Source organism: Lathamus discolor, chromosome 8 (genome assembly GCF_037157495.1).
Source record: "Lathamus discolor isolate bLatDis1 chromosome 8, bLatDis1.hap1, whole genome shotgun sequence".
NCBI classification, from domain to species: domain Eukaryota; kingdom Metazoa; phylum Chordata; class Aves; order Psittaciformes; family Psittacidae; genus Lathamus; species Lathamus discolor.
Genome location: NC_088891.1, coordinates 17,401,691 through 17,414,157, shown reverse-complemented (window position 1 = coordinate 17,414,157; position 12,467 = coordinate 17,401,691). Strand labels below are relative to the sequence as shown.

General features: G+C 42.1%; 1 long non-coding RNA gene across 4 annotated transcripts; it reads left to right on the top strand.

Annotated features, from left to right (window-relative positions):
* The first annotated feature begins 2,158 nt into the window (after window positions 1–2,158).
* LOC136018883 (uncharacterized) lies at window positions 2,159–9,635 on the top strand. 4 transcript variants are annotated; one of them, XR_010614620.1, is made up of 5 exons: window positions 2,159–2,283; window positions 3,003–3,143; window positions 4,926–4,990; window positions 8,939–9,021; window positions 9,472–9,635. It is a non-coding gene; the product is annotated as an uncharacterized LOC136018883 (long non-coding RNA). The 4 variants fall into 4 exon arrangements; XR_010614621.1 differs by having other exon boundaries at window positions 2,978–3,143; XR_010614619.1 differs by lacking the exon at window positions 2,159–2,283 and having other exon boundaries at window positions 2,865–3,143.
* The last annotated feature ends 2,832 nt before the right edge of the window (window positions 9,636–12,467 follow it).

Below are 12,467 nucleotides of genomic sequence, written 5' to 3'. Positions count from 1 at the left end.
AGATGACAATTTACTTGTTTGAAGGACTCTGATTTTGTTCTTGTACCATGGGTGATGTACCAAGGTGTACTGTATTGATATTTGCATCTAAAAATCTGTTTCTTTTTTCATGTAAAACCTATTTAAAGCAGTGATAGGAGGACAGGACAAAAGGGAGAGCGTGTTTATTTCAAGTAGAAACATCTCAAATTTTAAACAAATGGTTGAATCAAAATAATTGGTAAAAAAATACTTCAGTAAAGTCAAGAGAATGTGCTGATGAGGAGGTGCTGGATTGATGGTTCTGTATAGACTGCTCCTCAAATTACAGCTACCTGTGGAGGAAAAAGAAGGAATACAGAGGAGCCTAACTGTTGTGATGCCACCAAAGTATAAATTCCTAAATGTAATACAGACTGTAAAGCTATGAGAAGCAGGAGCCTGCAGCTGAAGGAGAGTGGCTGGGCCTGGATCTTACTCTCCAGGTAATTGTTGCTCTACAGACTACTACTGCTTTTTTTTTTTATGTCCTCAAGCCACTCAGTTTGAGGAAGAAAATACCCAGATCTCACTTCCATGAGGGCCATGAGGATCATCAGAGGGCTGGAGCACCTCCCCTATGAAGACAGGCTGAGGAAGTTGGGGCTGTTCAGCCTGGAGAAGAGAAGGCTGTGTGGAGACCTCATAGCAGCCTTCGAGTATCTGAAGGGGGCCTACAAGGATGCTGGAGAGGGACTCTTCGTCAGGGACTGTAGTGATAGGATAAGGGGTGATGGGTTCAGACATAGACATAAACAAAGAAAGTTCAGGTTAGATATAAGGAAGTTCTTTACTGTGAGGGTGATGAGGCACTGGCATAGGCAGCCCAAAGAAGTGGTGAGTGCTCCATCCCTGGGAGTGTTCAAGGCCAGGTTGGACAGAGCCTTGGGTGACATGGTTTAGTGTGAGGTGTCCCTGCCCATGGCAGGGGGATTGGAACTTGATGATCTTAACGTCTTTTCTAACCCTAACTGTTCTATGATTCTATGATCCTGTAATTTCAGTCCTGTAATTTCAGTCTCTATGTTTGGAATGGATTGTGTGTGTTCATGTTGCAATTTATATGGCTTGATTTTTAAATGTAATTACTACTTTTTGTCAGTCTTGTAAGAATCTTTTTTTAAATCTTCATTTGGAGCAAATGGTTAGATGTAACTTGCAGAAGCTTCTGGTTATACTTTTGCCTCCTTAGTTTTTTTTTGCTTTATGTGGGTTTACCTTGTTGTATAGGGGGAAGTATGTGCTGTCCTGTCTTTCAGAACAGGAAACTCTGTGTGCCAGAGAACTGGTCAAACTGATTCCACAGGGATCTCTGTACTCAGTTCTCTCAGCTTTTCAGTGCAGATGTTTGCAGTCCTGCGCAAATGGAGCAGCCTGTCCTTAGGGTTATCTTCTGGGTGCAGGACTTTCTTTGCTAAGTCCCATGCCATTCTTGTTGGCCCACTCATGCAGCCTGTCTTGAGTCTCTGCGCTGTGGCTCATCTGTCCACTCTTAACTACATCTTCTCCCCATTTGATGTCATCTGCAAACTTGGTGAAAGTTGATTCCATTGTGTTATCCAGATGACTTTTAAGAATACTGAGTAGTTCTGGACACAGTATCAACCCCGGAGAAGCTCTGTTCATGACAAGCTTAACTGGTAGTTCAGCTTTCAGCCACTAACCGCTTCACTGAAAATGGAAGAAACTCTCTGGGAATATACTGGCTTTCCATGCTGTGTAAGATCACTGATACTGCATCTGGTTCTCCCCATTCACTCGTATTTGTTAAGAGATTAAATTGATAGCTTTGTATCATGTTCAGGCTGTTTGAATTTAGTTTTGGAGGACTAGAGGGGGCCTTCTTACCTGGCATTTGAGATTACTGGTTGACATACATGCAAAACCATAAAACTTTATCAGTTCTTTATGTCAGCATGAATAATGAGTTATTGGTTGTGAAATCTAACTTCTCTTTCTTTCTGCTGTAATGAGTGTTTTCAAACTATTTGCACTAATGAATCATGAACTGTATATGTTCCCATATGTGACTGGCTAAACCTCTTCACCTTCTCTGTTTGACTGCAAAACAGTAGACACTGTCTATGTAAAATGTTAAGAATAGATTTACTATGGTTTTGTGCTCTGTCTCCTAGTGTAGTCTAATGGCTGGAGGAACTGGGACCAAGTGGCCAGACACCCACTCCATGCTGGCAGCAGGGATCTGCCAACAGCAAGAGACTGTCTAAGCTCATGCAGTGAAGTTCAGTAGCAGACATTGAAGAGGTACTTTTTCTGCATCTGCTTTGCTTGACCTGTATTTTAAATAGCAGCTTGTCTCTAAAATAATGTAAGACTCAGTTCAGAAGTGGTCTTTAAAAACGTTTAGCGCTGACCTCCATGTAAGCTGCATGAACTTCTACTAGTAGATGGAGCATTTTCAGTATCTCCCCGTCTGTGCATGACTGGATGTATAATCTTCTCAGATGCTTATCCAAGAAGTTCCATAACTAAGCTCCTTCTTTCATAACAAAATGCAGCCTTTCTGTTCTGTTGGCCTTGGTTCCCCTAAGGTCTGCTCCCTACCACAGCTGCTGCTGTAGTGCATTCATGCTGTGGTTTTAAAGGAATGATGCAGCATAAGCTGGTCTTGCTGAGACTCGCCAGCTCTTCTCATGTCACTTCTTCTTCCTGGTATACTTTTAGAGAAGTATACCAGAAAAAGAAGTATACCAGAAGAGAGAAGAGCATAAGGATTTTCTGTAAATAAATTCATAATGCATCCATGTTAATAATGAGTATAGCCAAATTCCCTCCAGTATCAATGCTTCTGGTGTATTTTTCAGAAACTATTTAAAAGCATCTCTATGAATAAAGTGAGAATATTTGTGCAGAACTTCATTTAATCACTGAAAATCAGATTTGTTGTCATGATGCAACCTTGAAAATAATTCTAGTCTGTTCATGGTTCTCATTGCAGACTTTAAAATGTGTTTATCCCATAGTTGAGTGAACACCATGAATGCCATCCCATGCCAGGCCTGCTGCAATTGGTGGTTCACTACATTCAAAAGCTCCACCTACCAAATCTTTCCACAAGCAATTCAAAACAAAGACCAGAAGAATGCAAAAAGATTCTAACTGATGTAAGTCACTTGTGCTGCCTTGCACACAGGCACTTCAGCAAATATTTTGATAGTCTGGTTAAATTTGACCTTAAAAAGAGGGTAAGAAGTAGCTGTCAGAACCCCATTGCTGCTTATTCCCTTGGCTGAGCAGGTCATGTAGCCGTGTGAAAAGCTACCTCAGCAGTCGAAATCCATTTATTTCAGAACCATGTAGTTAACCATCCAGTACTGCAGTTGTACAGTTCTGTTCCCTGATTGATGACAGGACAATAATCTCGTGCAACTCTGGATATTCTTTGTTAATAGCAGGAGTAATAAAATAAACCAAGATATAGTTACTGCACAGTGGCACATGCTACTTTGAACAGGTTTTTGTGTCATTTCCAAATTAATAAGTGCCCACATCACAGCTGAAATTCTTTGGCTTCTTTGTGGGTAACCTAAGCAGAATGCGTAGTAAGATTGGTTAGACTGATGTTTTTAATCCAGAAGCAGCACATTTAGGTTAAGAAACCTGGAAAGAATATTGTAGTGACACTATCTCTTGAGAAGGAAGAGATTTGTGGGTCAGCTGACCTATCATAGACCTGTCACAACAGCCTTTTTTTTGTTTGTATTTTTTCCTAATAGCAAGCAGTAAATTTGTATGAATCAAGACATTTGTTTCCTGCCTTCTTCAGGAACTGTATTTCATACAACATTGTATTTATCAAAAGAATGCATTATCTTCCATTTATAGGTTTTCTACTAGCCCAAATAGACAAACTGAGAAAATACTGAACACATTTCTTTGGCTTTTAAATGCCTGTGTTTTCATGCTATTCTGTGTGTCTGTGTGTGTGCCTGTGTCAGGCTGTGGCTTAAATCTGGGGATCCAGCTTTCTATCCTGGCAGAACCCTCCTGAAGGCTTTAGCCTCTGTCTCCACAGGAAAGATGACAGCCATCAGTGTCTGCATGTCTGTTCTGGCTGATCAGTCAGTTAGGCTTCCACTCCTTTGCTCTACTGTTTTGAGCTCAGTTATTCTGTACATGCTGTACACTGGCTGCTCACTATTGTCTTAATGACTTCCTGGATGATTGTAGCATTAGGAAAATAAACCTTAGTGTTGAGGACTTGCTTGAAAATTATCTGTGGTTGTGCACTACATTCTTTTGTTTCACCTCCTGCAACGTTAAATATCCTTTCCCTGCGTGAGCACTAGCTGCTAGCATGCTGGACACAGAAGTGAAAGTTACGCAGCTTGAGTAGAAGTGTTTCCTGAAGGCTTATTTGAAACTAAACATTAATGAAAATGTCAAGTATTGCATGTACTCCTTCATGCTAAAACAATAGGCTCTTAATATGTTTTTGTGATTCATTAAAGGAAGAGATCTCTGGTTTTAGAATTCCAACCTTTGTGTCTGACCTGGAAAAGCAAGTCTTCACTTGCCTGGCAGAAACAAGTCTCTTCATAACAGCCATTCTCTTTCACTCAGTCAACAGCTTTTTTTGAAGTCAAGTTGATTTGCCTTAAATTTTATCTAAAGCTGTAATATGCCACTAGAAAGAGCTAAAAAAGACATCAGTGTTGACAGTCATTTTAATGAAGAAACTGTGACATTCCTTTGTGTTGCAAGGCATCATTTGTTCCAGCCAGTACCTCAGCTGAGCCTAATTAGCTAATGAATATCAGATCATGTAAGAACTTGCTCAAAATCTTAAGTGCTTTTTGTTGTTTTGTACCAGGGTTGATATGTTTTCAAACAAACAAAATCCACACTATTTCACAGTATCATTGATCTTAACTGAAATTTTACAGCTGCATTCCAGATTGCTGGATTGTTAGTATGCTGATTCCTGTCACTGAACTGTGAACTGTAATCTGTAAGTGGTTTTTTAATTCATTTTCATGGGCTATCTATCTCAGAGGTGGCATGGTAGTAAATAAAAAGGACATACTTCTTGCAGTATGCAGTTACTAGCCTGCAGATCTACCATAGGAACCTGTTGCTTAAGAGTAACTGTAGATGGTGCTTCATCAGATCCCTGGAAACTTTCAGAATTGCTCCCCAAGATTCTCAGGGCCATATTTAAGGTGTGACAGCCTCCCCTATACTTTTGCAGAGGCCAGGGCATTAATCCAAACCATGGGATTGTTTGTGTTGTGAGTCACCAAAGTGGAAAAAGCTCATAATGATGGGAAACAATGAAGCTGGAGAGACTTGGTCTTACATGAAACCTTTTAACACTGTTCCTCGGAAAAATTCCCTGAGGACTTTTGGCAGCTTCCATCTTTTATAGCTTTTTTTTTTTGCCTTCTGGCAGGACAGGCCAAACTCTGGAGTGATTATTCATGCTGGTCTGGTCCGGATGATGTCAGGGGCTCCTACGTGCGCTGGTAATATTTCCTACCGGGTTTTCCAGTGTGGTTGCAGTCTAGTGAACATTACTGTGGAGCTGGCAGCTGTGATTGTTTAAGCTCTGTGTCATCTAAATGGGTTCAGAATCTCTTTTAATGCTTTAATATCTACTGGTAGTCTGTTTATGCTAGCAGTACTGTGCTGATATTGCTGGGAAAGCTGGACTCCTCTCACAGTGGCTTTGAGATGTGTCTTTTTAACCTGTTAGTGTACATAGGAGTAAAACCAGCACAGTACCTAGATTCAGATGGAACTGCAACTCTGACCTGAAGTAGCTTAAACAGTGCTTGAAGGTATTCATGATAACCTGAGAACAGAAAGTAAAGTTACCTTCTTCAATGTTTGAAATGCGTTGTGGCCCTTGTTTTGTCTCGGATTGCATGATTTTGGGATAAAAAAGGCTGCTGGCTATCAAGCAGGACATCAGGATATCCCCAAGGCACTGAGGAAATCCACAGAAAAGCAGTCACACACGTAGTGACTGTTTGTTTGTATATCCTGTGACTGTTTCATTCAGTGTAAGGACGTGGAGTTTATTCATGCCACCGATACCAGCACAAGGGATTTGGCAGTGTGTTTCATTTCTGTTTATGATGTATCTAGGCGACCTCTCCTACTCACACACCAGATGATTACTTCTGCGAGGCACACTGAAAAACCAAAATGCTAGTGACTCACATTTTAGCTTAGAAATGGAATTGAACTCCAGACACTGTTAATATTTGTGATGAATGTATGCCAGAGGAGTTGCTTTTCTGTTCTTTGGTACACATGTATCTGAATTGCTGGTTTACCATTTGTTCATGATGTACATTCCTCATTGAATCTCTGTGTCACTTGAATATGTGTACCTCTCTGGCTTACTCCAGTTAGCATGCCAAACAGTAGGGGAGAATATGGAATAGCCTGCACTGAGTTTTGAGGGGAAAAAAGCCTACTGCACCTTTGAAGTTGCAGGCCTGTGTTGTTTTACCTGTGTCAGCTAAATGAGAGCTACAAAGGATCTTGCTTCCTTCTGAATTATCTTGACAGAGCATAGATAATTCCCTGTCGTTTTCTGTTGAAGTGGACAGCCAGTGCCATGAGATTTTGCCCTGGTGACTCTACGGGCAATTGGTACTGACTTTAATTAGTCTGCATATGTGCCCTGAGACAGCTCGCTTTGTTATAAACTGCTGCTAAAGGAGTATCTTTGAGTCCTATACCTACAGTCTCAGCTAGTATTTTCCTTGTTACTTCCTTGTCTTGGTTTGGACCCTAAGTCACCCAGGCATCTGGTTCTTTGTGGAGGCAAGCTCCTTGTGCCCTAGGCTCAGAGTGGAAGGATTCACTGAGATTGTGAGATAAAAGGAGAAGGACGATAGTGTTATTTATACTGGTGATGAGGAAAGTATTTGAAAAGAAATTGGAGTTCAAACTAAGATTATGGTCAGACATGCATGAAAGTGGCAGAGAAGGGATGCTGAACAACAGACAGAAATCAGTTTGCAGATAATACAGAGTTGCAAAGTAGCTGAAGACAAATCCAGTGATAAAACAGTATCAAAATGTAAAAGGAGACTTGGAAGTCATATGCAAGATGCAGCCAACTGGTGGGAGATAGAGGTGGATGTTTTACTAGCCATTACAAGTATTTACTGTCAGGTTCTAATGTCTAAAGCAGTTTGAGAGTCTACATGGGAAGTAACTAGAACATAACATCTGTCATGCCTTTGTTGCAACAATTGCTAAAATAGATCCTTTAAACAAGGTTATATCAGCTTTCATGTAAAGCAGACTTTGTATGAAACAGATGAAGATAAACTGGAAACTATTTGATAAGTCTAATTTATTACTGTATGTTGATGAAGTAATTTATGTTGTTTAGCATTTTCTTTAGCAGATGCAATAGTCTTTGCCCTAAAGAGTTAATAGTCAAAAGACAGGACCTAATCAGTGAGAAGGCAACAATCTAAGGTCACACAGCAAACCATAACTCTGCCAGGCATACAGTCCTGATGTCCAGTTTCTTACCTGGATGCCCTATTCTTAAGCATACTGCCTCTCTGAACCCACTCTGAACTAGCGAATGCCACCCGACATAATGCTTTGTTTGTAAAATACAAGCATAACAAAATATTAGGAGATCTGGCTAACACACAACATAGCATCATTCCACACTTGAGTCAAGCTCTTTAAAAAGGATTATTTCAAATAAACAATTTCTGAGTGGAGAATAACATTTGTTCAGGAATGCGCACGTAGTGTAGGAATGAGATTGCGCAGACAGAATTGGTCCGAGGGCTTAGGTTGCTAGGTGGAGCACATAACAAGATGTCTGATATTGATTAGACAGAAGATGGAATTCTATTCTAATTCTGGTATTCTATTATTCAAAAACATACATTGGAATTACAGTTCTGGGAGACTTAATCATTGTGGATGTCAGTGAAAACACTGCATTCCCCCTAAACACACTTTCAGTGTTTAGAATGTTACTAATGTGGTCTAGGTGTGCTTTTAGGAATCCTCCTTCTTTCTTCATAATAACTGGCCAGGTTGTTGGCCCCTGAGAACTCAACTAGCATAACTTTTAAGTTATACTTAACTTGCTCTGTCACCTGTGATTACTCTTCAGTGCTAATAACAAATCTACGTGAATTTGTATCATGGAAGCTCCCAAATTAGACCAAATAATACAAGTGCAAAAATAATAACACCCAGAGGTCTGCCTGATCCATATGTTAATTGGAATGGAATTTGTACTATCCTCTTGCAACATAGCACATTGAGGGAGGCAACACAACATAGAGGCTCAGCCACACCTAGAGCCGCACCAGAAAGTCTTTTGTCCTGATTACTTCTTTTTATTCTGAACAAAGAATAAAGTTTAAGTAGGCAGTAGACATTGACAAGATTGTGGCCTTCATCACTCCACTGCTAATGCATCTTTGGTTCTTCGTAGACAGCATCCTGAAAGAGCATGAGCAAGATCTGTGTGGACAAAGGAGCCAAACAGTCAGGGACAGACGTGAGGGAAAAATCTATTGAGACCTGGAGTGACTCTATGCGTTAGTGTTATTGCAGATATACAATTTGGGTCAGAGGGAAACAAATGTAATATTCAAGTTAAACACATCAAGCCTCCTGTAGTATAGCATAAGGCAAAGATAATGACAAGAAAAATCAAAGGTGTTGGTGAGGTGGAAGACAACGGTATATTGAATTGAAAGAGGGAGGGGAAAGAAATTAACTTAGTGTCAAGCAATATTAAGTGGTAACAAAACAATCGGAGAATTTGCAATAGCCATGTCACTGATGTGGGAGAAAATGGACCTACAGCATGTCCATAGGGTATAGGCTGAACCACAGCAAGCTGTCAGAAGGGTAGAATGGGAAGTTGGCACAATTACACCTGTTTTTTCATGCACAGGACTCTGGGGAGCTCCAGCTGACACAGGTGTACCCCCTTCAATTTCTGTGGTCAGCATGCAGGAAGCCGGAGAGCACAAATAGGTAATTGCAGCTGAAGTACTTGATGGTTATTTGAAATATGATCTTCTTTGCAGATATCTTGGGGGGGGGGGGAGGGGGTAGGGACTAAGCAATGTGAAAACTAATTGAAACCCTTTCTTGGCACTGCCTTATTTGCAGGCTAGTTGCAGCGTGTTTCTTCCAGTAAATTGTCTGTGATGCAGGCACAGAGAAACACTGGGCTTATCATTAGTGCAGTTCTTGTCCCAGCTTTCTGTCCAGCCTCATGCTGACAGTAGTTGCTTTAATGTAGTGCTCAGGAGCAATGGTCAGAACCCCTTATGATAGGAGTTGAACAAACGCTCCAGGCTTTGGGTAGATCTTCAGGAGTAACTCCTGAAACATAACAAGCTTATGTCTCATTATAAAAAGCAATCCAGGCACTTGGCTGCTGTTCTCCCATTGAATTAATTTCCTTTCCCTGTTTGGCAGGTAACAGAAGTCTTTCCTATTTGCACAGTCTGACTGCTGCCTTCTCCAATTCACTGGCTTTGGAGAGGATTTTCTTAACGGTATGAAGAATATGTCATGTTTCTATGGGCAGAATCAGGTATTGGGGGATGGCTGGTTGTTCTGCAGAAAATGTTAATGTGTTTTCTGTTGTTCATACTAGTTGGATTCCCCAACTGGTACAAGTGCCTTTGATGTCAGTTGACCTACATAAGCGGAGAGCAATTGAGGGAATTCATAATATGTTTGAATATGATGTTTATACCTTCAAGACTCTGAATATGGGTGTTCTTTTTCTTGCTATTGTCAGTCTTTTTTCTTTTGAAATCACTTCAACAGTTCCTGAAGCTTGTGTAAGTTCAGAGAGGCTGCTGTCTGTTTTAAACTGAGGTGAATGTGTGATTCTGAGATTGAATAATTGATGATGAAGTTGGATAGTAGAGACAGCATTTCTGAAGGTGTTGAAAGCTCCGCAAAAGCTTTGTGCTGCAATTAACGTGGCTGTAATGATAACAGTCCACTTGATATCAAAGCTTTTGCAAACTGTTCATATGAAGATCAGGTTAGCAGAAATTAGTGGTGGCATCGGGGCTACTTTAAACCATAAGAAGTATTGAGTTACTAAAAAGAGAACAGTTTTCTAAGGATACTGGAACAGTAGTGTCATTGGAACAGGCTGCAGTAGAGGACTGAAAGGTAAATGGACCTTCAGTTAAGCTCTAAACTCAATGTGTGACTCAGCAGATTTTGTACAAGAATGCAGTGTGTGTTGGCAATACATTACACATGTGAATGCACTGTTTTCAGCTGAGGGTGTTGTGGTTATGCTTCTCTGCTTTTGCGTTAAGAATGTTTGACAAGAGATCGTAAAAAATCTCTCCCCAGGGAATTGTGCATCCATTAGCAGGCAAATTGGCTGCCTGGCTTCTGCTCAGCTGCTTATCCTATTTAAAGCTCCTAAGGATTGCTGCAGGATGGAAGGGCCTTTACTTCTAGGACTGTAAGTGGGTTTGATCTGTGAATCACCTTTCCAAGTTGAAGTTACAAGTGATTTTTTTTTTTTCTAAGAACCTGAAAAGCAGGGGGAAATTATCTGTTTAGCTGTCAGACACTGCTTGAAGTGCAGTACCCAAGACTGAATTTTAAATCAGGCTCATTGATACAGAGAAATAACCCCAATGGCCTTGCCAAAACAAAAGTAATACTGGCGCTGATGTTCTCTGACCAAACGCTGTTGCACAATGTGCCTTTACCAATGGCTGTCCCCTTCATGTTACTTCCGTGTATTCAGGAAAGGGCAATTAACATTGTTTTCACCTTCTGCAATGACTAGTTCACCAGTTCATCTGTTCCCTCCATGTTTGAAGTCTAGTGTGGGATTTCTTAATACTTCTCTTATATCTCTGATCTTGTTTCATCCCAGCAATTATTTTGTCCCTTGGACCATCTTCTTGTGTCTCTCTCTTGCTTGCCTGCTTTTGCCACCACTGTTTTTATGTACCTGGCCAAGCCTGAAACTTTCTTACTCTCTTTTTCTGCCAGAAGATGTCTCTGTGCCTAAAAAAAAACCCTTGTAGCAGAGGCAAATCTCTTTGCAGAATCAAAACCACTCCGTGACGATATACTTTTGAAAGGACTGCGTAAAGGTATTCACCTGCAGGGGACTGAAAAAGCCACACTGAAATTACAGGAATGACAGCATGTACTGGGAATGGTGGCTTTTTATCAGCAGGGAATTGGCTGTGCTGGAGCAGTATTCTGAAGTGAGCCAACTGTAGATCTTCTTTTGCAAATACTTTTTCCTTTCTAACTATATCATGCTTTTGTTACCATCTGACACCTGGGCTTCAGTCACTTATTTTTCAGCAGCCAGTCTGGTAGAAGTTTTTATTTCCCCTCTTCCCTTCTGGGTGTGCAGTGGCCTGTTTGGGTTATATGAGTATAGTTTGGTGAGCTGCAGAGCTTGTGTCTCAGTCTTCTAGTGTTATTGCTTGTGGCATATGTCATAGAACCAGTAGGTTGGAAAAGACCTTTAAGATCATCAAGTCCAACCATTCCCTCAGCACTGCCAAGTCCACCACTAAACCATGTCACTGAGGGGTTCGTCTGCACGGTTTATGAACGCTTCCAGGGACAGTGATTCCACCACTGCCCTGGGCAGCCCATTCTGATGCCTGACCACCCTTTTGGGGAAGAATTGGTTCCTAATATCCACTCTAAACCTTCCCTGTCACAGCTTGAGGCTGTTTCCTCTTGTCCTCTCACTTGTTCCTTGGGAGCAGAGCCCAGCCCCATCCTGGTCCGTCCTCCTGTCAGGCAGTTGTAGAGAACAGTAAGGTCCCCCCTTGAGCCTTCTCTTCTCCAGACTAAACCCCCCCACCCATGTCCCTCAGCCGTTCCCATCACACTTGTGCTCCAAACCCTTCACTGGCTCCGTTGCCCTTCTCTGGACCTGCTCCAGCACCTCAATGTCTCTCATGTAGTGAGGGGCCCAGAACTGAACACAGGCTTTGAGGTGCGGCTTCATCAGTGCCCGGTACAGGGGGGTGATCATTGCCCCAGTCCTGCAGGCCACACTATTGCTGATACAGGCCCGGATGCTGTTGACCTTCTTGGCTACCTGGGCACAAGCTGGCTTATGTTCAGCAGCCATCAGTCAGCACCCCCAGGTCCTTTTCTGCTGGTCATTCAGAATAGACTGAATGATTTCTTACAGCTCAGACACATGCTGCGCTCTGAGCTCTGACTGTTAAGTACTGTCGGTGCGAAGCGGTCTTAGCCATAGCCGCAGGGAACTCTGCTCGCTGTGCCAGAGCCCAGGGGTGAGAGGGTGCCATTCTGACGGGTGGCAGAGAATGCCCAGCTCAGTAGGGTCCGGGCCGCTGTGCCGAGAGCGGGGCTGGGGAGCGAGGGCAGATCCGACCCGCGCACCCCGGGGCTCTGTACCGCTGCCCCCCCGGGGCTGTGGGGACCGTGGC